This window comes from Mustela nivalis (assembly GCF_964662115.1).
Source record: "Mustela nivalis genome assembly, chromosome: 7".
Taxonomy (NCBI): domain Eukaryota; kingdom Metazoa; phylum Chordata; class Mammalia; order Carnivora; family Mustelidae; genus Mustela; species Mustela nivalis.
Window position 1 is genome coordinate 98,099,686 of NC_139026.1, and position 26,576 is coordinate 98,126,261.

The 26,576-nt window shown below is 38.0% G+C and overlaps 1 protein-coding gene and 1 pseudogene across 3 annotated transcripts in view; one reads left to right on the forward strand and one right to left on the reverse strand.

Moving 5' to 3' along the window:
• Positions 1 to 26,576, forward strand: part of SLC16A7 (solute carrier family 16 member 7) — a 173,540-nt gene that overhangs the window by 63,026 nt on the left and 83,938 nt on the right. The gene's annotated exons all lie outside the window — the stretch shown is intronic.
• On the reverse strand, positions 20,862 to 21,387 carry LOC309870023 (histone deacetylase complex subunit SAP18 pseudogene; annotated as a pseudogene). The gene has a single exon. The product of its transcript is annotated as a histone deacetylase complex subunit SAP18 pseudogene (transcript).

Sequence of the window (26,576 nt, forward strand, 5' to 3'; positions counted from 1 at the left end):
CCTTGGCTTTCCTAAAATTTGTGTGTCCATTTATTATAGTACATATAGTCCCATTCTTCTTTCTGTATATGGACTTGCTTAGGTATATTTAAGTTCTCAAGTTTGGAGAAGAGAGTGTTGCCAATACTCGGTTTGATACACACTAAAATCATGCCTACATAATTTGTAACTTAATGTTTAAGTGGCTTTAGTTTCACTAATTAAAGAAATGTAGAAATGAGTAAAATAAAAATATCCAAATATAAGTTCTCTTCATTTAAATTTTGAAACAGTCTACATGCCATCCAGTGATAAAACAATTATTTGATGTATGATGATTTAAAAAATTAAGTTTAATTAAGGCAGTGGTTTTTTAAAAGGGGAATATGGATATATTTCTTGCATGTTTTTAGTAGACTCTCCTATTCATCTTTTGTTATTAAATATTCAGAGCTAGGCTTGCATATATTGATATGTAGGTGCTGTTCTAATTCACTGTGTCCGTTGGATAGTTACCTACTTCTCAGTTTTTCTTTGGGAATATGCAAATCAAGTTGCCATCAAAAAGTCAGTCTCTGTTCCTTTGGCTTATAGTCACATGTACTCCATGAAAAATCCACTGAGTTCTTTGGCAGTTACCTATAGATGGTGCCTGTGAGCTTGCACACACACATGCAGACACACAGCACATCTCTCAAAAGAGAAGCAGGAAGGACCAGTACTTTCAGTGCCGTAAAGCATAGGTGTTGGGAAACCTTGCTCAAAGCCTCAGTATCACATTAACTGTCTTTGCCCATCATGGGTACATCACATAACCTATAAGGGCCTCTGTTAAGTGAGTTATAAATGGGGGTAATGACAACAATAATAATAGTGTTCCTTCACTTGTTTAGTAGGAGAATCATGTGAATTTATACAAAACTTTATCTGGTAGACTGTAAGTCCTTATTGAGCACTTCCTGGGGCTGCCCTAACAAAGTTCCATAGACCAGGAGGCTAAAAACCGCAGAAATTCTTTCTGACAGTTCTGGAGACCTGAAGTCTGAAATCAGAGCTTTGGCTCCTCTCTGCTTTCTTGGAAGCTTTTAGGAGAGGATCTGTCCTTTCCTCTTCTGTCAGGGGACAGCCTTAGGCAGTCTTCTTCACATGACATTCTGTCTGTGTTTCTCTGTCTTCACCTGGCCTACTTCTTAGTATCCTGCTGGATTAGGAGTTCACCCTACTTAACTTAACTATATCAGCATTGGCCCTATTTCCAAATGAGGTATTGGAGGTTAGGACTTAATGTACTGTTTTTTTTTTTTAAATTTAGGGACACAGTTCAACCCAAACAGTCTACTTGTGATCCTTCCCAAAGTCAGGTTCTTTCCACGTAAAAAAATGCATTCACTCCATCCCAATATCCTCTGAAGTCTTAGCCATTCTAGCATCCATTTGAAGTCCAAATTCTATGAAAATCAGTTCAAGGGTGGGGTCTTTGCCCTCAGGAGCAAAATTCCTCTCCATTTAGTGGACCTGTGAAGTCCAGAAAGTGAGTTATCTGCTTCCAAGATAAAATAGTAGGACAGGTAAAGAATAGATACTCCTCTTCAAAATGGGAGAAATTGTAAAGAAAAAAGGGTCATTGGTCTAAATCAAGTTTACACTTAGCAGAACAAGTTCCACTAAGTTTTAAGGCTCGAGAACAATTATTTGTGGCTCCCTCCTCTGTCCTCTGTATCAGTCGGGGTTCTATAGAGAAACAAAACCAAAAGATTTATTTTAAGGACTTGGCTTATGCAGTTACAGGAGCTGGCAAGTCTGAAATCTGCAGAGCAGGCTAGCAGGCTGGAAATTCATGTAGGAGTTGATGTTTCAGTCTTGAGTCCAGAATTCATAGGGTCGGCCAGCAGGCTAGCAACTCAGGATGAATTTGTAGGTTACGGTTTTGAGGCGGAATTCTTTCTTCTTTGGGAAACCTCAGGTTTTGCTTTTAGGGCTTTCAGCTGATTGGATGAGGGCCACCCATGGTTTGAAGGGTAACTTTTCTTCACGTAAAGTCAATTACATCTTCAAAATACCTTCACAGCAGTTATTTCGACTATTTGACCCAACAACTGACACCATAGCCTAGCCAGGTTGGTAAAGAAAATTAACCATCACAGATAGGAAGTATAGGAAAAAGGATACGAGAAGCACTTTTTTTCTTTTTTTGCAAAGTGATTTGTTCTTTGTGGTCACCCCTTCCCCTACAATAAAAGTTGACTGAGAATTTGGCAGTTTTCTAGGGAAACTGTCTTTTGCTTCTTCAGCCTTCATTCCTTCTTTTATTACTTATTCTCAGTGTGATATAGGCTGCTTAGAAGTTCTTGGAGACCTGAATCCATGTCTCATGCATTTTTCTCTCTCCCATCTAACCCAATAGTTCTGTTAAAATAGCTTTACATCATAACTATTCTTTGTATAGCTGTATATATTCTACACTATGTCTCTACATCTGTTTCTTGTTGAACTCGGCAGGCACAGGGAAGCCTCAGGGCCTTTGCATGTGCTCTTCCCACTATCAAAAACAACACCTGTGTACAGTTTTTTTTTTTTTTATCTTATACCCACACCTTCTTAGATCTTTGCTTACAAGTCACTTTCTTAGTCAGGCTTTCTCTGTGAGGCATTTTCTGACTATGAGGTTTAGAATTGTAACACACTGCCCGCAACTTTCTACATCTCCCTTTTAGGTTGCATTATACTCCAGAGTAGTCATCATAGGGAATGCTTCACATCTCATTTATTTGTTTCTTCTCTGATCCCTTCTTTCTTTCTACTGGAATATAAGCTCTGTAAGGGCAGGAATTTTGGTCTCTTTTATTGACTGCTTATACCCAGTGCCTAGAATAGTGCTAAGCACATAATATGTACATAATATAGTTATTAATTAATTAAATGTTGTCTTAGTTACTTAAGTACTAATATTATATACTATAATATGTATTATATACTATAATATATAGTATATATATATATAGCAAGTATATATGCTTCTATATATATAGTCTATGCTTTCATACATAATATTTTATAAAGTTTTATGTGTTATCATACTTCATATATTGGCATCGTACTGATTAATCCTTTGCCATATGCTTTATTGGAGCCGGCTCAAACCTATAGCTTTAGCTCATTCATTTTAACTCTGTATATTCCATTCCATGAATATACATAATTTTTTTTCTGCTTATCATTTTTTTCAAGTTTCTATTTAAAATCCAGTTAGTTAATATACAGTGTAATATTAGTTTTAGGTGTGGAATTTAGTGATTCATCACTTATATACAACACCAGTGCTCATCATGAATGCCCTCCTTAATCCCCATCACCCATTTAACCCTTACCCCCACCCACCTCCAGTCTGGTAATCATCAGTTTGTTCTCTGCAGTTAAGAGTCTGTTTCCTGGTTTGCCTCTCTTCCCACCCCCCATGTTCATCTGTTTTGTTTCTGAAATTCCACATATGAGTGAAATCACTGTGGTATCTGTTTTACTCTGACTTATTTCACTTAATATAATACTCTCTATCACCATCTATGTTGTTGCAAATGGTGAGATTTCATTCTTTTTTATGGCTGAGTAATATTCCATTTTATATGTATACCACCTCTTCTTTATCCATTCACCAGTCATGGACACTTGGGCTGTTCCTATGGTTTGACTTTTGTTGATAATGCTGCTATAAACATTGGGTTACACGTGTCCCTTTGCATTAGTGTTTTTGTTTCCTTTGGGTAAAAACCTAGTAGTGCAATTGCTGCTTCATAGGATAGTTCTATTTTTAACTTTTTGAGGAACTTCCATCCTCTTCCAGAGTGAGTGCACTAATTTGCATTCCCACCAACAGAGGAAAAGTGCCCTTTCCCCACATCTTTGCCAAAATCTGTCGTATCCTGTCCTGTTAATTTTAGCCATTCTGACAGGTGTGAGGTGATTTTATCTCATTACAGTGTTGATTTGTATCTCCCTGTTGATGAGTGATGTTGAGCAACTTTTCATGTGTCTGTTAGTCACCTGTGTCTTCTTTGGGACAATATGTATTTAGGTCTTCTGCCCATTTTTAAACTGGATTACTTATTTTTGGGATGTTCAGTATTAGTTCTTTATAGATTTTGAATACTAAACCTTTATCAGATATGTTGTTTGCAAATATCTTTTCCCATTCAGTAGGTTGCCTTTTAGTTTTGTTGATTGCTTCCTTCGCTGTGCAGAAGTTTTCTATTTTGATGAAGTCCCAATAGTTTATTTTTGCTTTTGTTTCCCTTGCCTCCAGAGATGTGTCTAGTAGGAAGTTGCTATGGCCAATGTCAAAGAGGTTGCTGCCTGTGTACTCCTCTAGGATTTTGGTGGTTTCTTGGTTCACAATTAAGTTTACATCCATTTTGAATTTATTTTTGTGTCTGGTGTAAGAAAGTGGTCCAGTTCCATTCTTCTGCATGTTGCTGTCTAGTTTTCCCAACACCATTTGCTGAAGAGATTGCCTCCCTCCTCCCACCCCATTGGATATTCTTTCCTGCTTTGTCAAAGATTAGTTGAGCATATATAACTATGGGTCTATTTCTGAGTTTTCTGTTCTGTTCCATTGATCTTTATGTCTGTTTTTGTGCCAGTATCATACTATCTTTGTTAGGAGAGCTTTGTAATATAACTTCAAGTTTGGAATTGTGATGCCTACAGGTTTGCATTTCATTTTCAGAATTATTTTGGCTAATTGGAGTCTTTTGTGGTTCTATATACATTTTAGGATTATTTATTCTGGTTCTATGAAAATGCTCTTGGTATTTTGATAAGATTGCATTAACTATAAGATTCCTTGGGTAGTATAGACATTTTAATATACTTTAGTTACCTATTCTTTTATTAATAGACATTTAAATTATTTCCAATTCTTAAAAACTCTTATTTTCATGTAGCTGTAAGCATTCTGTACTTATCTTCATGTGCCAAAACATGTGTACTTGGGCGGGAAATTGATGATTGTAAGATATGCACAGCTTCAACAAGCACTGCTCCACATTCTGTGCTTGTATGAAATCTATAGAAATCTAAGCCACGGACTAGCTTCATTTAATTTTTGATCCAAAGTACTGCCTGTGCTCTGGCTCCAGTATTTAAAAAACAAAACAAAACTGTCCCAGGTGGTGAGCGGCAACAGTTTTATTTTTTTCTTCCTTCATTCAGGAGGGATTGAGGGAATGAATGCAGGATAGGCCTAGACCAGCATCTGGTTTATATCAGTGGGTGATTCTCTCATCCCTGATCTTGCATGGAACACTTGTTATAGTCCTCTGCTCCATTAAACAGAACATGAACTTCTGCTTCAGTGACTTCTTCTAGCTCCAGATTCCAGGAGACTTATGTTTTACTACCATGTGTTTCTGGTCAGTGGAGATGCTTACCATTGTTGAGATTATTATTACTATTACCATTTAGGTTAGTTATTTACTTTGGTTTTCTCTTTTCAGATTTTATTTTTCATCATCATGTGCTTGCAACAGAGGGCTTGTATCCAAGTGAAAATTTACAGAAACACCTCTTTTTTTCTTTTTAAGATTTTAATTTTAATTCCAATTAGTTAACATATTGTATAATACTAGTTTCTATAGTAGAACTCTGTGATTCATCACTTACATACGACACCTAGTGTTCATCACAGGTGCCCTCCCTAATCCCTATCACCTATTTAAGCCATGCCCCCAAAACACCTCACCTCCAGCAACCCTACAGAGATACCTTGATCTGTCTGTTGACTTTTGACTAAAGTTGGATAGCAAAAGGTAAAGACAGAAGTGGTTGGCAGTTCTGTATCACCTGTTGCAGTAAGATAGACCTGCTTTATATTCTAATTGTTGTGGTTTGCAAACATGAAATTATATAAAAATCAGAGCCTTGTTTGTATCCTTACCTAGAGGAAGGATGTGCCATCTCCATACCAATATAGTTCTACAAAAGTACTTTAGAATAGCCCAAGGACTTTAACTCAAATACGCATTTGGATCTAGTCAGCTATTTGAACAAAAGCTTTAATACTGCAGAACTCTGCACTGTAGGGGCACCTGGGTGGCTCAGTGGATTAAGCCGCTGCCTTCGGCTCAGGTCATGATCTCAGTGTCCTGGGATCGAGCCCCGCATCGGGCTCTTTGCTCAGCGGGAGCCTGCTTCCTCCTCTCTCTCTGCCTGACTCTCCGCCTACTTGTGATCTTTCTCTCTGTCAAATAAATTAAAAAAAAAAAAAAAAAAAAAGAACTCTGCACTCTAAAGCGTAAAAGAGATGCCTCTGACTTTTGTAGGCAGGAAGTTTCCATTTTGATCACCTCTATCATAAAATAACTTACAAGGCTCTTATAAAACTTAGAATTTTGAGCAGTATAATAAGCACGTCAGGATGAGTTTGCTACATAACACTCCCACATATAATGAGGCTAACCTGTTGGATAGAATTTTTAGCATTTTATATCTGGACATAGAAGAAAATCTACCAAAAATGATGAATTAGGCTTGGCATAATTAATACTGAGCTCTTCTTTCTAACAGTAATTGGCAAAGAGATTCAGTTGTTTCTTGAGGCTTCTTCTGAAATATCCTGCTAAGACCATGTCATCAACGTAGACAGAATAAATACTGAAGATAAGAATCCCAGCATGTTGAACAAAATTAAACCTAATTCAGTAAAGGGATGCACTGTTATTTATAGACTGGACAAGTTACCAGTGAATGTAATTTTTTTTGGGGGGGGTCCAGTAGTAGTCCTTTGTATTTTTTAGCTCTAAAACATTTTATATTAATATTTAATTAATGCTTTTTTCCTCTTTAGCATGGGTTAAATCATGGAAATAGTGAATAACTGTCTCATATACACCTGGGAAGATATTAGCGACAATGAAAAAAAAATAACATCCATTTCTTACCGTAACACTGAATTTAATATTGGAAACACTTTATAAAGATGCAACTGTGTTTTTCATTCTATTATTTCTTCCAAGTTACTTTAGTCTCTATTGGACTTTGCTGTGACATTTTCTGGGACATCACTGGTTAACCATCAGAAAGAGGAAGTCAGCTTTATCTTTTAGTTCTCTAAGTGTACTAGCATCTCCTTACCGAGAACCTGTGCAAAATATTCTTGATTTATATTTATAATTCTTTTATTTTTGAATAGGCTGCACACCCAGTGTGGGGCTTGAATGCTTGACCCTGAGATCAAGAGTCACATGCTGGGGCACTGGGTGGCTTAGTTGTTTAAGTGTTTGCCTTTGGCTCAGGTCATGATCCCAGGGTCCTGGGATGAGCCCTGCATCAGGCTCCCTGTTCAGCGGGGAATTTGCTTCTCTCTCTCCTGCTCCCCCTCTCCTGCTTGTGCTCTCTCTCTGTCAAATAAATAAATAAAATCTTAAATAAAAAAAAAAAAAGTCACATGTTCTACTGACTAAGCTAGCCAGGCACCCCCCAATTTTTTTTTTTTTTTGATTGTTCTCTGCTTTTCACCTGACTATTCATTTATCAGTAAAGACTAAAGCAAAATATATTTATAATCTCCTCAGGCTGGTATGATTGTACTTCCTAATATAATGGTTATTAGCATAGACTGTTTTTTTCTCAACTGGGGTTTGATGAGAAAAGTATAGCTTAATGCCATACGTCTTAGAATGGATTGAATTAACTCACCTCCTTTGTATGGAGATACATAATGTTTATGTAACATACTTGGGACAATTGAGGAGATTAATCACTCAAGTCATTTCTGTATTTGCTGGTTCAAATCATTGTAGTTGCAAACAGCTATCACAGAGTATTAAAATTTTCTACATTTTCTTGTTGCTGTCTCCCATACATTCATACACATACTGTGTGAATGAATGCGTGAGCTCTGTCTTGCTCCACTGTTGTGCCCCTAATTTTAATCTGTTGAATTCTTTCTATGTCGAAGTTGTTTGAATAAATGTTTATGAATTAAATGCTAGACTAAAGGAAGCTTCTTTTGGCAGAACTCTGATGGTAGAACTGTTTAAGGTGACTGTTGATGAACATCACAATGTTCAAGGAAGAGTAGGTGGGCATAAGTCACATATGAAATAGTGTTGTTGTTTGAAAGGCCCAAAGAGGTGGGGAGAATGGTGCTAATCTGTGATTATAATTGTCTCAGAAAGTGGTAAGACTGATCTTCAGCTTTCAGGTTATTTTACTTATAGCTGAGAAAGTGTGGATCAGCAAGAATGAAGATGGCACAAGGCCATGTGTTCCTTCAGAGCAACATGCCAGCTTGGGTCCCTTTATAGGGTAGTGATGACAAGGTTCCCAAGAAAGGAGGGAAACGAGAAAGGAGGGTCTCAAATGTACAAATGGTTTTTAAGTATCTGCTTGTTTCTTATTTGCTGTTGTTCCATTGGCCAGTGTTACATACCAGATGTTTTTGTGCCTACCTCTCCAAGTCCATTTTTTTGAAGTCCTAATCCCCAGTGTAATGATATTTGGTGATGGGGCCTTTGGGAGGAAACTAGGTTATGAGGGTGGGGGGACAAGGTCTGATGGAATGGTTGCCCTTGTGCAAAGAAACACCAGAAAGCTTGGTATCTCTCTGTCTGTACACATGCATCAAGAAAAAGCCATGTGAACACACAGAAGTGGCTTTCTGCAAGCCAGGGAAAAGGTTTTCACCAGAATTGGAGCAAGCCGGCACCCTGATCTTGGACTTCCAGTGTCCAGAAGTGTGAAAAAATTACTTTCTGCTGTTTAAGTCACCCAGTCTATGGTATTTTGTTAGGAGAGTGCACACAGACTATTAACGCTCAGTCAGTCACATGGCCAAGCTCAGAGTAGGTGTTCAAGGGAACGAATTAGAGAGGTGGCTACAGGGAGGGGAATAACTTCTAGCCAGTTTTGCATTATTACCATTTTTATGTCATGGTCTTTAAATAAATATGATGCATGATATAATAAAATTTATGTACGTATCATGAATTAATGAATTATGCTTCTTTGGATATAAAACACTTTTTAAAAAACTCCAAAAGCTAACCCTTTAGAAGAAATGACCTGGAGTCAGATATCCTGATATCATGCAGGTTTTCTGTGTCATGCACTTACTTATGAAGTGTACTTCAGGACTATGATGCGTTTTATTAGTTTTGAAGGCTGTCTCATACTTTCTGATGGAGACATACATGAGACCAAATGACAGTGCAGGCTGCGTATTCATTAAATCCACCTTCACATAATCTGTTCGAAATTTAAAATTTCTATTATTTCATTGCCAATTGACCTTGAGGCAAATTGTCAAGAAATTTATGAGGGGAACAGCATGAATATGTGTTCTCAAGTGTCTCTTGGGTAAAATATGACTCATGGCTTTCTTGCTTCTGAAATGATTAAGCCTCAAACCTGAAGCTGACAGCCAAGTCATTGTACAGATTGATGTTCTCAATGACTAACATTTGACAGAGTTTGCTTCTGATTTATTATGCTTCTAGGTAAAAAACAATTTACCTTATTTTTTAGTATTTTGACTATGTGCTTTGACTAATTGGATGAAAAATTCAATTTCTTTTATATTGAGGACATGTGCATTTTGAATAAACTAATCATTTTAAATTAAAACTTTATTTTTAAAAAACATATAGTTGCAGTATATTTTTAAGTATACTGATGTGGCCCTGCGCTTTTCCTTTTTGATGTCAAGTAGCTCCTGATTTTTTTTTTTAACTTGTACCTACCAGTAAATCTCATACTTACATAAAAATCCATTTACTAATTATTGTATTTTTGTTACAGTTATCTAGTTGAGCACAACAAATGTACTTGAAAAACAATCATGCACAATTAGGTACAGCCCTCATCATTGGAGCTTATAATTTCTGGAAAACGGAAAACTAAGAAATTACTTTTCTTAGGAGTACTTTCAACTATTATAATGTTATAAATTGATTAAAAAAATTAAAGTATGTCACCTTGAAAAGAAAACAAAATGTAGGAAATGGAGGGAGAGAAAATAATATACTATTCCTTCCTATGGTATTTTCATCTACCAGGAAGATAAAATAGCACTACTATTATTATGATTTTATTTATCATATAAACCTACTTGATTAATACAAAAGGTTTTAAGTAATATATACATAAATTAGAATGCATATTAATATAATGAATATCCAGAAACTTATCCGTCAACTGAAGAATTTACTAGAAACATCCCCTGAAATGACTTTACTCTTCTCCTGTTTCATGCCCAACCAGCTCCCAAAGGAAGTAACTATTATTCTAAATTGTTTCTTTGTTTCTTTGTTTCTTTCTTTCTTTTTTTTTTAAGAAAGAGGAAGAGTAAGGGAAAGGGGAGAAGTATAGGGAGCGGGAGAATCTTAAGCAGGATCTACACCCCGCACAGCTGGAGGTGGGACTCAGTCTCACGACTCTGAGATATGACCTGAGCCAAAATCAAGAGTTGGATGCTTTTTTTTTTTTTAAGATTTTATTTATTTATTAGAGAGAGAGAGAGAGAGAACGTGAGAGGGGAGAAGGTAAGAGGGAGAAAGAGGCTCTCTGCTGAGCAGAGAACCTGATGCAGGGCTCGATCTCATGACCCCGGGATCATGACCTGAGCTGAAGGCAGATGCCCAACTACTCAGCCACCCAGGTGCCCCAATAGATGCTTAATTTTTTAATCCACTGAGCCACCCAGGCACCCCAGAAGTAGCTGTTATTCTAAACTTTGTATTGATCCACTGCTTTTGTGTGCTTCTCAGCTTTACTGAGATATAACATTGTATAAATAAAAGATGTACAATGTGATGATTTGATACATTTATATATGGTAAAATGATTACCACAATAAGGGTTGTTTATACTACTATCACTTTATGTAGTTGCCATTTTTATTTTGTGGTGAGAGTATTTAGGATCTATTCTCTTAGTAACTCTGAAGTATATAATGAAGTTTTGTTAACTGTAGTCACTGTGTATACATTAGATCCCCAGAACTTTTTCATCTTATCCCTGGACGTTAGTATTCTTAACATCTCCCCAATTCCTTACTCCTCAACCCTTAGCAGCCACTATTCTATGTTTCTATATGAATTCAATGTTCTTAGGTTCCGTATTTCTTACTCTCTGATTTATTCCACTTTGCATAATGCCCTCGAAGTCCATTCATGTCATAAATGGCAGAGTTTCCTTTTTTATGACTGAACAGTATTCCATTGTATTCCTTACACACACACCCATTGTATATGTATATCTCACATTTTCTTTATCCATTCAACCAACCTAGGTTGTTTCCATGTCTTGGCTATTGTGGATAATTCTGCAGTGAACACAGCGGTGCTGGTATCTCTTTGAGGCAGTGATTTTATTTCCTTTGCATATATACCCAGAATTGGTACTGCTGGATTTTATGATAATTCTATTTTTAATTTTTGAGGAATTTTTTTGCTATTTCCCATAGTTGCTTTACTAATTTGTATTCCTACCAACAGTGCATCAGGGTTATTTTTCTCTACGTCTTTGCTAACACTTATCTCTTGTCTTGTTAGTAATAGGCCTCCTATATCTTTACTATTATAAATAATGCTGTAGTAAACATAAGGGTGCATATATCTTTTGAATTAGTGTTTTTTGTTTGTTTGCTGTTTTGTTTGGGTAAATGTCCAGTTGTGGAATTACTGGATCATATGGTGATTCTGTATTTAATTTTTTGAGGAACTTCCATACTGTTTTCCAGAGTGGCTGCATCAGTGTACGGTCCCGCCAACAGTGCAAGGTTTCCTTTTTTCACATCCGCTCAAAACTTGTTCATTGTGTTTTTCATTTTAGCCATTCTGATATTTCCCCCAACATTTTGGAAGCATTTGGGAAGGATTGGCATTAATTCTTTTTAAATATTTGTTAGAATTTACCACTCTCTGAATTTGGTCCTGGACTTTTCTTTGTTGGGAGATTTTTGATTACTGATTCAGTCACCCTACTTGTTATTAGTCTGTTTGTATTTTCTTGTTCCTCAAGATTCAGTCTTAGTAGGTTGTACTTTTCTAGAAATGTATCTGTTTCTTCTAGGTTATCCAATTTGTTGGCATATAGTTTTTCATACTGGTCTCTTATGATCCTTTGTATTTCCATGGCATCAATAGTAATGTCTCCTCTTTCATTTCTCATCTAATTTATTTGAATGTTCTTTTTCCTTTCTTAGTCTAGCCAAAAATGTGTCAATTTTGTTTATCTTTTCAAATAAGCTCTTAGTTTCATTGATCTTTTCTAATTTTTTTCTGGTCTCTAACTTATTCTGCTTTAATCTTTCTTATTTCTTTCCTTAAGCTAAGTTTGGGCTTATTTTGTTCCTCTAGTTCCTTGAGGTTCAAATTTAGTTTGTTTATTTGAGATCTTTCTTTTCTCTCAGTGTAAATGTTTATCACTATAAACTTCCCTCCTAGAATTAACTTTTGTTACTTCCTATAAGTTTTGCCATGTTATATTTCCATTTGCTTTTGTTTCAAGATAATTTTTTTTTAAAGATTTTATTTATTTATTTGACAGAGAGAGATCACAAGCAGGCAGAGAGGCAGGCAGAGAGAGGAGGAAGCAGGCTCCCCTGCTGAGCAGAGAGCACAATGCAAGACTCGATCCCAGGACCCTGAGATCATGACCTCAGCCGAAAGCAGAGACTTAACCCACTGAGCCACCCAGGCACCCCACAAAATAATTTTTTATTTCTTCTTTGATTCATTGGTTACTCAGGAGTTATATTGTTTAATTTCCACATATTGGTGAACTTTCCAGTTTTTTTCAGTTATTGGTTTCTAGTTTAATTCAATTATGGTGGGAAAGATACTTGGTATGATTAAAGTCTTAAATTTACTAGTACATCTTTTATGATCTAATTCATGATCTACCCTAGAGAATGGTCTCTGTGCAATTGAGAAGAACGTGCATTCTCTTGCTGTTGGGTGGAATGCTCTTTATATGCGATTTTGTCTATTTAGACTAAAGTATATTTCGAGTACAATGTTTCCTGATTGATTTCTGTCAGAATGATCTATCGATTGTTGAAAGTTGAGTATTTAAATCAACTAATATTATCGTATTGTCTTCTTCTTCTCTTCAGTTTTGTTAGAATTTGCTGACTACAGTTAGGTGCCCTTTAACCTCATTTCTCACTAACAGCATCATGATGTCATGCTGTCTCATTTCTGAGACATACCGACTGATGTATTTTCTTGTCATCTGTTAACACTCCCAATCCCATCCTGCCCCAGTCTATCCCAGGAGTGGATCCCATTCATATTTCAAGACTCAGGTTATACCACATAAATGTTAAGATAGTTCCTTAACTTATTACCATGTAGTCTCCCTTTTCCTCATCTTTCTCCATAGAAATGTGAATTTACCCATTTAATGATGTTTATCATACTGGGTTGTAATCATCTACTTCATAATTTATCTCCTAGACTGAGTTATTTCATAGGTCAGAGACAATATTTTGTGTCAGTCATCTTTATATCTTTAATGTCTGGAATAAAATGAGGTACCCGTAACGTTAAATGAGTGCATGGATGAGTGAACACTGGAAATAAGTAGATATGAAAACACAGTGTTCTATCTTGATTTTATCATAAGGGCAGAATTAGAATGAAGGAAAAAGAACTCAAGATAGAAATTATTCTACTTTAATTATCATCTCAGAGAGATGATATATAATTGAAGACCAGCACAATTAACACTCTGTAAGCTGTAGAACTTAGCCATGTTTATCATATTTACTATCCCCATGTGTTTCTCCATAGGGATGATTCATAATCACCCCAAAAAGAAAGAGGTTTTCTGTCTAACCTTAGGACCATCAAGAAAAGAAAGGTTTAGGCAGACTATCTCACTTTGCGGTCAGACTGCAAGAGAAGAACTCTTAGAGAGGTGAGGCAACAGACAAGAAGGTAAGAGAACAAACAGGCTGAGTCCTGGGACAGATAGCCAGAATGAAGCAGGGGTAAGTGAATTGATTTTTAGAACTTCTAAGAGCCCTGGGGCTGAGTGTCACAGGAAATAAGGGGCATTTTCTGATACAGTGTTTTCCAAATAATGATTAACCAGATTTGAAAAACATTTTTGAACTTCATAGGGATTTTATCTAGTCCTCTGTCTCTTAGACTGAGGATGAATTATCTTGATGGTTAGTATGTTTTGAATTGAAAAGTCAGGAAGAAGGTTCTTCAGCTTTTACTTTTCAGAAGTGAAACAAAAATTCCTCCACATTTTCTCTTCCCTGGCTACTTTATTTGCAAACTCTTTTTTTTTGGTTTACCCCATCCCTGGTAATTTCTATCATAAAACCCTGTTTATTTTCTTTATATAAGGTATCAAATTATCTTGTTTATATTTATAACTCTTTTTTTTTGCACCTCTCCTCTGCTGAAATACACACCCATGGGTGGGAATTCATTTTGTTCAGCACTGTAGCCACTGCACTTGGCACTTAGTAGGCTTTCAATGATAATTATTGAATCTTAACTGAATATGGAATCAGTTTGATATTAATAGCCCCAGTTCTTCTGCCTCTTCACCCTTTTTGCTTTTTCGCAAGGGCCTTGAATTCTCTGAAAAGTCTTCCACCAAATATTTGTGGGAATCACATGACATTAGAATGAGATCAAGTGAGGTTTACCATTCTTTGTTAATGTCCTCAGTGGAAACCACAGCAACAACAACAAAAAAAACATTGCCTATGGAAAAGACCTTATCTTCCGATGCTCCAGAAATAGTTCATCACCTAGGACCTGAAGCTGGGATGCAACCAGTAATGGCAAAAATGCCCCCCCCCATACAAATGTATACCAAACTTTATCTTCTGAATCTTAAAACATCAGTGTATACAGAGCTTCAGAGTCTTGGGAAAATAGTTCTTATGAACTCTCTGTCCATTAGAATCTGCAAAGTGGACAGCATGGGTACTATGCCATCCATCTTGTTTACTGTTTTATTTTACTCTGTTGTGGGCTTCCATGAACTTTTCTCTCAGCCCTTAGCCACATAGTGAGAGTAAACAGCAACAAAGATGAAACAAAATGGTCAATTTGTGCAAATGGATTCCTAGGATCATCTTCAGTTCCCTAGCTCCCTGAGCATAATTTGGAACCTCCATTTTACCGTATCAAAACAATCCTCTGTATAGGCATACGGTTCTCCTTTGAATCTAGAAGCCTCCATTGCTCATTACAAACATTTTCTTAAACTGCTTCAAAAATTGTAGAATAGGGCGCCTGGGTGGCTCAGTTGGTTAAGCGACTGCCTTCGGCTCAGGTCATGATCCGGGAGTCCTGGGATCCAGTCTCACATCGGGCTCCCTGCTCAGTGGGAAGTCTGCTTCTGCTGCTGACCTCTCCCCTCTCATGCTCTCTCACTTTGTCTCTCTCTCTCTCAAATAAATAAATAAAATCTTTAAAAAAAAACTGTAGAAAAATTGTGGCTAATATTTTTCCTAACCAAGTTATCTGCTGTAATAACCTCCCTGTTTATCAGGAGATGCATACTAACTAGAGAGAGGTGTAAGCATGGTGGGGAATGAAAAGGATGAAGGGTGGTCCTCATGTTGCAGCCCCCTTTTAAGGTCAAGTATTATGGAAAATAATACTTTCAAATAGTGATTCAACCTATAGTATTTCTTATATTTGGATGGGGATCTCTGTTACTGGTTCCTTTGAGAGAGTCAGCTCTAGGCATAGATGACAGTGACATTCACGTCATTTTTTCGAAGGTCTCTAAGGGACATGGCGTAGTCACTCTGAACTCCCTTCAAGATAGGGCTAGATTCAAAGGTATATTTATTTCCATCACTTAGAGGGGCCAGCTGAGAGCCAAGTAGGCCTAGACCTCATGAATCCCTTGATGCAGCTTTATTCCCCAAGGTCTTTGGTAATGAATTTTACATGTTTGACCTCAAAGGAACTGGATGAAACTAGAAATTCTAAGTAGTTTGACTGGAATTTGGCTGGCTTTTAAAAAGTTTTCCATGAGGGGCACATGGGTGGCTCAGTGGGCTGGGCCTCTTCCTTCGGGTCAGGTTGTGATCTTGGGATCCTAGGGTCGAGCCCCGTGTTGGGCTCTCTGCTCAGCGGGGAGCCTGCTTTGCTTCCTCCCCATGCCCCTCCATCTCTGCCTACTTGTGGTCTCTGTCTTCCAAATTAAAAAAAAAAAAAAAACAAAAAAAAAAAACAAAAAAAACCACACACAACTAAAAAAAAACAAACGTTTTCTGTGAGACCAAAATTTACCCTCTTTCATTTAGTGCTGTGTGAATCCTGTACTCCATTTACTGAAATAAGTTTATCTGTTTAAACTAAATCCATTGAGTAAGTTTTGTCATTATCTGCAATGATTCTGACCCCAATGGCTATTTTAGGATTGTATGGGTAACAAACTCCATGTTAGGATTATTATTTTATTTCTAAGTGCTGGTTTATATAACTGAATGTACATAAATTTCCTCATTCTAAAGTGCTAAAAGAAGTGAAGTACTATTTTAAAAAATCGTATCAAGTTTTATATATCCTGGAATGAAGTTATTTACTCAGTCTGAGGTTACTGTGGTAAGTACTATAGAGAATATAAATATGATTTATTCATGGTTCATGGTCTCAAGACGCAGTACAGGATGGAAGATAGACATGAATAATTTCAAAAATAAAATATGGTTTGGTATAATCAAATAGCTTTGAAAGTTTAGAGAAGGTAGATTTTCCTTTCTCATAAAATTATTAGCCAGACTTTCATGATTTTATATTAAAAGGCATTGTTTATTTGTATGGAAGAATGGGTATCATTTCTTCATGTGACCATGTAGGAGGGTTGGGTAAATGAAGGTATGGTAGATTTCTTGGGGGAAAAATAAACACTCCCTGCACAAAATCAAGTCTGGAGTTTTTTGCCCTATTACAAAAATGTATTGAAATGTATATTAATATAGTGAATAGGGATGCCTGGGTGGCTCAGTGGGTTAATCCGCTGCCTTTGGCTCAGGTCATGATCCGTGGGTCCTGGGATCGAGTTCCGCATCGGGCTCCTTGCTCAGTGGGGAGCCTGCCTCTCTCTCTGCCTCTGCCTGCCTCTCTGCCTGCTTGTGTGCTTTTTCTCTCTCTCTCTCTTTCTGACAAATAAATAACTAAATAAAGTCTTAAAAAAATAATATAGTGAATACTTTGAGAAATTGTGAAATAAGTACAGCATTTAGCAGAGAATTCCTCAACTCTACCTGATTACTTATATCCATGTAATGTCTGTAAACATCCTTTGGGACGGGTGTTTCCTGATTTAGTATTATGCAATTTAAAACAGGGAATATGGTAAAAATGAACAAAAAAGATTTAGTATAGTCAAATTTTGCAATGCCTTGAATTCAAGACTCTGCGGTGCCATTGAAGTTTTTGGGTGCTGGAGTAACCCAATCTGAGGATACTGTTGGGAGATTAATCCTGCTAAGTGCATCAAAGGGAGGCTGGATATGTGGAGAGGTATGGGAGGCAAGCATGGGATACTGAAGATGAGACAGTTCCTTAGGGGACAGTGTGAGATGAATGGGGTGTGAGCCGTGGTGAGCAAAAGAGAAATGGAAAGAAAGATGCATTCAAGAAAATTATTAAATTTTTCAGCCTAGGAACTGTTAATACAGTTAACAGACAGGGGAATTTAACATTTCAGTGGGGTATCCTTTTGAAATGTGTAGGAAATAGTAAGAAATAAAGAATTACAACTTAGGAAAAACATTGCTACAAAAGATAGAGAATTGGAACACACCACGTATAAAAGCAGTAACTGAATTTACAGAGGTAGACAGTATTATGGAGAGTAGGTAAAGGGAAGAGAGAATCAACAATATAGACTTTATGAAAATCCACATATATTGGACATAAAGAGAAAAACTAGGCATAGAAAGAGGTATAGTGAGATAGTGAGATAGAAGCCAAAGTCAAGTACAGAATACAATTAAGTATTGTTAAATACCATAGAAAATTCTAATGAGATGAGCCACAATGGTTTTGGAGATTAGGAAGTCATAGCTCATTTTCAAGAAAAAATTTATTCAGTGGAGCTTGCAAGTGAAAATTTCCAAGCAAAGAATTATGAGTAGGTGGTGAGAAAGTAGATGTTATAAGGCAAGATGGTCCTTGAATGAAGTTTTGAAGTGAAGATGAGAAAAATATAATGATGGCACAGGAAAAAAAAAAAAAAAAAAAAAAAACCAGTAACTAGAGAAGGTCATGCTTTCCTATTTTTTTTTTTTAAGATTTTATTTATTTACTTGAAAGAGAGAATGAGAGCGAGAGAGCAAGCCGAAGCAGGCAGATTGGGGGTGGGGGACGACCAAGGGAGGGACAGAGGAAGACTCCCCGCTGAGCAGGGAGCCCAGTGCTGGCTCATTCCAGGACCCTGGAATCATAACCTGAGCCTAAGGCAAACGCTTAACAGACTGAGCCACCCAGGTGCCCCTCTTTTCCGTTCATTTTAGGCTTGAGGAGATAAACACATTTTGTATGCCAAAGGAAAGACCAGGAAACACCAAAACATTAAAAATTTAAAACAAAGTGTGAAAATTATTGGGGCCAAATCCCTTAGAAAGGCAAGAGAGACTTCATTAACAATGATATGTAAGTGAATTAGCACAAGAGAAAAGGATATCTTTTTGTCTAGAACAGAACAGGAAGGGAGATTTGTTTGCAGTGGGGGAAAAGCTAGGAATCCCCTTCCTGCTGTTCCCAGGTTTGCGAAGTTCTAGTGAGAAAGGGTTGCAGTTTCAAGTTCCTACCCCAGCTGCTTGTCTTGCTGTCAGTCAGACTGGCATGTGTGGGACTGGCAAACAAAAAGTCAGAGGAAGCTTAGCATTCAATGGGAAAGCGGAAGAAATGTAAAGGAATCCTCAAGGCAAGGAAGTGAGAGCTCTTCCCTGGCCTGGGCAAAGTCAGAACAAATAGAGTGAATTACCTGGAATAGAATGGGACCCAGTGAGGCAGAAGATTCTATGCTCTGAGAGGATGGGTAGATGCCAGGATCTGTGAGAGAAGGACAAGATGGAAATAAAATTAAACCCATAAAATGATTAAAAGGTAGAGAAAGTAAATTAGGACTACATTGTTTGGAATTATCAGTATCTTCCCTGGTCAAGTGGCAGCCAAACCTGAGAGAGGGAAGCCTCCTGGCCTATAGGAGAAAGGTAAGGGGGGAAAAATGGATACAATGTGCAAAGATGAAAAGGTTCTAATAATTTTGTTACTTCTAACATGGTGTGGTGCAACTATGTCATCTGTTCTCAGAGGACTGCATTTGCTTGTTTCTGTATTTTTGTGGGATTCACAGTCTTGACTAGTACTGAAAGGAAAGGAGAAAGGGAATGAGCTGATTTTCTTTTCTCTGCATTTGGGACAATGTCTCTTTCTGTGACCTTCTAGAAGTGACAAGCAGGATCGAACCAATTGATTTATTTTCAGTGGTTCCTGTAGCTCTCATCTAGGTTATATTTAACTTTGGGTTCATTTTTGTTCCAGTCAGCGCCATCTTCATTATCAGTGTTCAGCGCATATCACATAACAATAACATCGGGTTCTAACTAGGAGGGCTTGAAATTGTGAATTCTGGGGAGCTTCACAGTGAGGCTTCCTTAGAGAAGATCTTCATAGTGAATCTTGAGAATGTCATAAAACGGGATGAAAGTAATCACTTTCAGTCCTGCCTCCTATTTCAGCTAGGTTTTATTGATCTTTTGTAAGAAATGACTGCAGTTAGACACTAGTCTGAACACAGCCGGAAATGGCGGGAGGGCAGAAATCCTAGGCAAGTGACTATAAGCAAAGCAAGGATTGGAACACATCATATCTGGTAGGATAGAGAAAGGGCAGCAGTATGAACACCGCCAGCGGTCTGTGATTGCAGAGTAACATGAAGATGGAGGGAAGTGTACGGTTCTTAACTCCATGAGAGCCTTGTCCTAGAGTGAAATCACTGCTGCAATAGTCTCAAAAATAGATGCTCAACATCATTGAATTTCAGTTTTATTGTCTGCAAAATGGAAACAATAGCTACTAAATACGATAGAAAAAATACAGGTCAGAATGTCAGGTGTCTTGGGGCGCCTGGGTGGCTCAGTGGTTAAGCCGCTGCCTTCCGCTCAGGTCATGATCTCAGGGTCCTGGGATCGAGTCCCGCATCGGGCTCTCTGCTCAGCAGGGAGCCTGCTTCCTCCTCTCTCTCTCTCTCTGCCTGCCTCTCTGCCTACTTGTGATTTCTCTCTGTCAAATAAATAAATAAAATCTTAAAAAAAAAAAAAAAAAAGAATGTCAGGTGTCTTAATCAGTGATGTTTACTTTAAAGAGGCAACAAGAAATGTTATTTATATGGGTAATTGGTAATCAGCAAATGTAATTTATATCGAAATTGATGCATGGAGACCATCTCTGGGTATTTTCTTTACAATGTAGAGAAAAGTCTCATAATTTCATTTAGGTAAAAACAAAACAATATAAAACAGACAAAAGGAAACAAAAATGGAGGTAAGATCTTTAAAAATATAGCTTCAATTTCACTGTATTATTTACAATGATCATATTTGAATTGGTTGTAGATGAATTAACCTATTTTTCAAAGCAGACATAAATCCCCAAATTAGGGCAAATTATTAAATATATAAAATTAAGTTATTTTATATATTAACATATTATAATAAGTGTTATTCCAAATTAGTATAATTTAAAAAATACATATTTTTCCCCTACCAACCTCATGCTAAGACTATGGCGCATATATATATATATATATATATTTTTTTTTTTAAGATTTTTTTTTTTTTGACGAGGGGAGGAAAAAGAATTTATTTTACATAACTGAATGAAAAATAATTCAAGAAATAGTAAATAAAATTTAATATGGTCTCATGCGCCCCGAAGGTGGTGGTGCCCGATTTGGAGGTGTGATTGCTATGTCCAGATAGTCTCCTATTTGGAACTTCTGAGACTGCAGAGTCATCGAGTCATCAGTCCCCTTCCTCCCAGACATGGTGCTGCCAATCTCCTTTACTCGATAGCCAGGCCTTTTAGGATCTGTAAAAACAATTGCAAAATTGAAGTGTGTGCCCTTCTTTCTAGCTTCTGGGTAGACTTCTTTTACTAAACGAGTCAGTTCTTTCAAAGTTGCATCCATCCAGGTGTAGATCTGCAGCTCGCTGGATGGTACATTTCCGCGGGAAAACTCGTCCATTCGGTGGTGGCGGCCGTTATTGGTGGTGAAAACACGCAGCAGCAGCGGGCACGTTTTCTCCCGGTCGATCGGTTTCTCCGGCTCCTTCTTAATTTCCTCCTGGGTAGCGCGTGACTCCACCGCCATCTTCCTCCTACGGCCCGCGAGACGTTTTTTTAAGATTTTATTTATATATTTGACAGAGAGAGAGAGAGATCACAAGTAGGCAGAGAGGCAGCAGAGAGAGGGAAGCAGGCTCCCCACTGAGTAGAGAGCCCGATGCAGGGCTTGATCCCAGGACCTGAGACCATGACCTGAGTCGAAGGCAGAGGCTTTAACTCACTGAGCCACCCAGGTGCCCCTATTTATTTGTTTTTTAAAATAGGCTCCATGCTCAATGCAGGGCTTGGACTCATGACCTTAAGATCAAAACCTGAGCTGAGATCAAGAGTCGGATGCTTAACTGACTGAGCCACTCAGGCACCCTATATGTATTTTTTCTTAATGCATCTCTTTTGTCACATGTTTTGAATTTTGCTATCATATCAGTTTATATCATTCTTTTTTCACTGACTATTATATAATAAATATTTCCAATGTTACTACATAATTTTCATAATTATCATTTAATAAATGTATAACAGTCTATCAAGTGAATAACAGTAATATAGTCGACCACTTCCCACTTCCCAAGTTTGTGCATTAGGTTGTCTTTAGTTTCCCCATACTATAAACATGATTACTCAAGGGAGAGAGGAGGCAGGACTTTTAGAATCGTGAAACTATGCTGACAAGGCATCAGGTGACAAAGAGATATGTTATAAATGGAAATAAATATATTCAGGATTCAAAAAAGAGCAGTGCTTCACAGGAAGCTTCAGCCACCTAGTGGGCAGGGGACTCAGTAGACCAGGAGAGTTTATCTTGGTGAAATGAAAGACCATATTACTTCATGCCTCTGGCCAGGTTGACTCACCTTGCTATGGCACTATTTCTTAATCCTGCCCCCAATGGTATTGTATTTTAAAGAAACCTCTAGAATATTCTAGCATATTTCTGAATCTCTTAATTGGTAGCATGAGATCTTATGGACTTTTTCTTGATTTTTGAAATGGCCTTTTTAATAGAAAAGTGAGAAAGGGGTATTCTCTGGCCCTGTAATCTTCCTAGAAAAATCCAGGAATTTTTTTTTTTTTTTTAACACCGCTTCCCCAGTGCCAGTTTATTACCTTCTTTTCAAATCAAGGAAAGAAACAAACACCAGAAAATCTTTGAATGAAAAATGGAAGACCCAAAATCTGTTAGAGATAATTCTGCTTTTTTCCAGGTTGAACCAGAGAATGTCACTGAATATGAAAGGTGAGAAAGATAATCTGAATGGCTTTCCAGCTATGTTCCAACTGTGCTCCAATTCTAAACATTTTAAGAGAAACTTTAGGGACCATTTCAGGGAAGGAGTCAGGAAATGATAATAGATAGAGGTCTAGGATCTTTATGACTCCCCCACCCCAGGCCATCCCTCATTACCCAGAGTAACAGGTTTGGGTACTAGGAGTCCGAGTAAGACTTTGTTCCTAGAAAGGATTCTGTGGCTTTGAAAACTGTAGCTGGAAAGAAGAGACACACAGATCAATTGCCATCCTCCCTAAGGATGGAGCCGTACACATTTTATGGCTCTGGGAGAGAAGAGAAGACTATAAACATGCTAATAGGTAAAATACTCAAGTAAGCTGTTCTCTAGACATGAAAACATATTTAAAAGTTTGGGGCAACTCCTCTTATCCAAACAAACTAGGTTGTATACTTTTAAGGCTATTAGATAATAATTCTAATAATCACTAGGGCTTTATTGAATGCTTAATTGATCACTAAGTTTGTGTGATAATCACTGTTAAAATTCTCATTTTACAGTAGTGAAAACTAAGATTAAATGTCACATCTCAAATATGGTGGGATAGAGGTTAGAATTCAGGGAGTTTTGACACAAGGGTGTGTAACTCCCCCCCGCCCCCGTAATGCAGGGCTGTATGCTAATTCTTAAGTGGTAACAATTCTTATTTCCAAGATACTCATTTCTCTTTCACTTTCGTTCCTTTGAAGATGTTTATCGAACACCTCCCAGGTTCTGATAATAGAGTTAAATAAGATCAATTCTGTCCTCTAGAATAGGGGAGAGTGCCAAGGAGGTGTGATATATATATATATATATATATATATATATATATATATTATGTGATATATGTGTTATGGTAAACGTATGCACAGGGAGTTAGGATTGGGGTTACAGCCAGATTTCACCGGTAAGGGAGCTGAGGTATCTCGGTATCTTAAATTATAGAGAGGAGTGAGCCAGAAGGAGAAAGATAGTGGTGAAGAACACTTCCAGGGGAAGAAATAGCAGGCGTGATACGCAGTGGTGAAGCATCATGATGGCTCAAGAACTACAGATAGTTTACTACAACCATTACAGCCAGTTCTTGCGGGTGTGTTAGAGAAAGAGCCTAACCAGCAATTTTCAAATACTGCAGCGCATCAGAATCACCTGGGGGATTTGCTGAATGGAGTTTGCTGAGGCTCACTTGAAGGGTTTTCCTCCAGCAGATCTGAGTTGGTAACCTAGAATTTAGGTGTCTACCAAGTTACCGTGTAATGCTTATGCTCCTCAGCTAGGACCACACCGTGAAAACTACTACGTAAGGTCTAGAAACAGGGGCCAATTTCTTTTTACTGTAGTATGATTAAAATTTAGCTAACAGGAAAAAAAGCATTTGGGGGGAAAAAAAAAAGATGTGAAAATTCTATATGTAATATGAACAGCCAAACTAATACATAGGGGAATATATATTTGCATTCTGAAGTTTTGTGTTGGGCATTTGTCTAAAGATTAATAGAAAACTAAGATATACTTATTATTGAACATTTAGACATTTCAAAAACACATGAATTACATGCCACCTCTTTCCAAAGGCACCAGCTGTTAATAGCTTTTCACATGTATGTAGAAGACTGATTTGTGGGTGTGTGGCTTCATGCTCTGCCTCCAATTTCATATCAGTGCCTCCTCTCTGTGTCTTCTCTTCTGTGTGTCTGTCTTTAAACCCCCTCTGCCTCTCCCTTATAAATATACCTGTGATTGCCTTTCGGGACCGCCTGGATAGTTTAGGATCCGCTCCTCTTTCAAGATCTTTAACTCAGTCACCTCTTTTGCCATGAGCCTTGGTCTGTTGGGGCTGCTATAACAAAATACCATAGGCAGAGTGGCTTTCTGGAGGCTGGGAGATCCAAGGTGAAGGTGGCAGCAAGTTCTGTGTCTGGTGGGAACCAGCATCCTGGTTCATGGATGGTTGTCTTCTTGTGCCCTCACATGGCAGAAGGGATGAGGGAAATTTCATGGGCCTCTTTCGTAAGAACATTGATCTCACTCTTGAGGGCTCCCCTCATGACCTACTTACTTCTCACAGGCCCCACCTCCAAATATCATGTTGGGGATTAGGTTAGATGAATTTTAGGAGGATACAGCATCAACTCAGAAGTCTAAAGCCCAAAGTCTCATCTAAATCTCAAAATCAGATATGGTTGTGACTCAGGGTATGATTCATCCCAAGGCAAATTCTTCTCTAGCTATGAAACTGTGAAATCTTCCAAAATGTATCGGTGAGACAGGCGTGGGATAGATATTCCCATTCCGAAAAGGAAGAATAGGAAAGAAGGAAGGGGTTCCAAGTAAGTCTAATACCCAATATTAAATCTTCAGAGCAAAGAACTTTAAATATTAAAGATCAAGAATAATCTTAGGGCGCCTGGGTGACTCAGTGGGTTAAAGCCTCTGCCTTTGGCTCACGTCATGATCTCAGGGTCCTAGGATCGAGCCCTGCGTCGGGCTCTCTGCTCTGTGGAGAGCCTGCTTCCTCCTCTCTCTGCCTGCCTCTCTGCCTGCTTGTGATCTCTCTCTCTCTCTGTCAAATAAACAATAAAAAAAAAAATCTAAAAAAAAAAAAAAGAATAATCTTCTCTCTTTGGATGCTCTGCCTTCTGGCCCCACTGGGCTATGGTCTCATCTTCGCAGCTCTCAGAGTTAGCGAGAATCCTCTCAGGATTCTTGGGACAGCCCTTTCCCCGGTGTAGAAGATGAACACAGTTCAGCCAAGTTCTTAGCCCCTTTAGGGAGCTAGGGACTGCCTTTCTCTCACTGTCTAATAATACATGCCTGGTTTCCATCAGACCTCAGCCGAGTGCTTTTACCCTCCATATTTCTATAAACATGCAATTCAGGATTAACTTTGGTATTCTTGAAGAAGACTCAGGCTTTTTAAAGTCTCCTCTTAATTGGCTGCCACCAGAATCAACCTTAATAATCTTTTTATAATAATGCCTTTTTCTCACATGCATCTCAAACCTGGTCCAGCTTCTTCTACCCACTACCCAATTCCAAAGCCACTTTAAAATTTTAAGTGTTTGTTATGACAACATCCCCTTCCAAGTACCAATTTTTATCTTAGTCTGTTAGGGGCTGCTGAAACATATACCACAGACTTGGTGGCTTATAAATAACAGAAATTTATTTCTCAGAGTTCTGGAGGCTAAGTCTAAGATCAGAGTGCCAGCGGACTCAGTGTTTGGCAGGGGCCCTTTCCTAGTTCATAGCCAGCCTCGCCTCGCCTCCCCCCTCCTCTTCTCGCCTCCTCTTCTTTCCTTTTCTTCTCTTCTCTTCTTCTTTTTTTTTTTTAATGTGGGTTTGTAGTTTTTTTCTTTAATTCTTAAAAAAGATTTTGTTTATTATTTGTCAGAGAGAAAGAGACCACAAGCTGGCGGAGTGGCAGGTAGAAGGAGGAGCAGGCTCCCCGCTGAGCAGGAACCCTAACGCAGGGCTCCATCCCAGGACTCTGGGATCATGATCTGAGTTGAAGGCAGAGGCTTAACTGACTCAGCCCCCCAGGCGTCCCCACAGAAGGCCATTTTTCACTGGCAGAGGGAGTAAGGGACTCCCTGGGGCCTCATTATAAGGGCACTAATCCCATTCATGAGGGCTTCACCCTGCTGACCTAATTGCCTCCTAAAGGCCCTCCCTTCAAATACCTCGCAACTGGGGATTAGTTATCAACATAAGGATTTTGAGGGAACACTCAGTTTCTGGGACCATGTAAGATATATTGCAGTTCTAGGGATTAGGACATGGACATATCATTTCCAGGGCCCCTATTCAGCCCACAACAACTGCTTTTACACACTTCTTTAAAATATAGTACTAGAAATCAGGAATTGTTTGGTGTGAGATGTCCATTTCCTATTCCTTATAAATATGTGCTGACTTACATTACTTTTTTAATTTGCCCATTATAAAAACATCTTTAGTTAGTTTGACCTTTATTATCAATTAG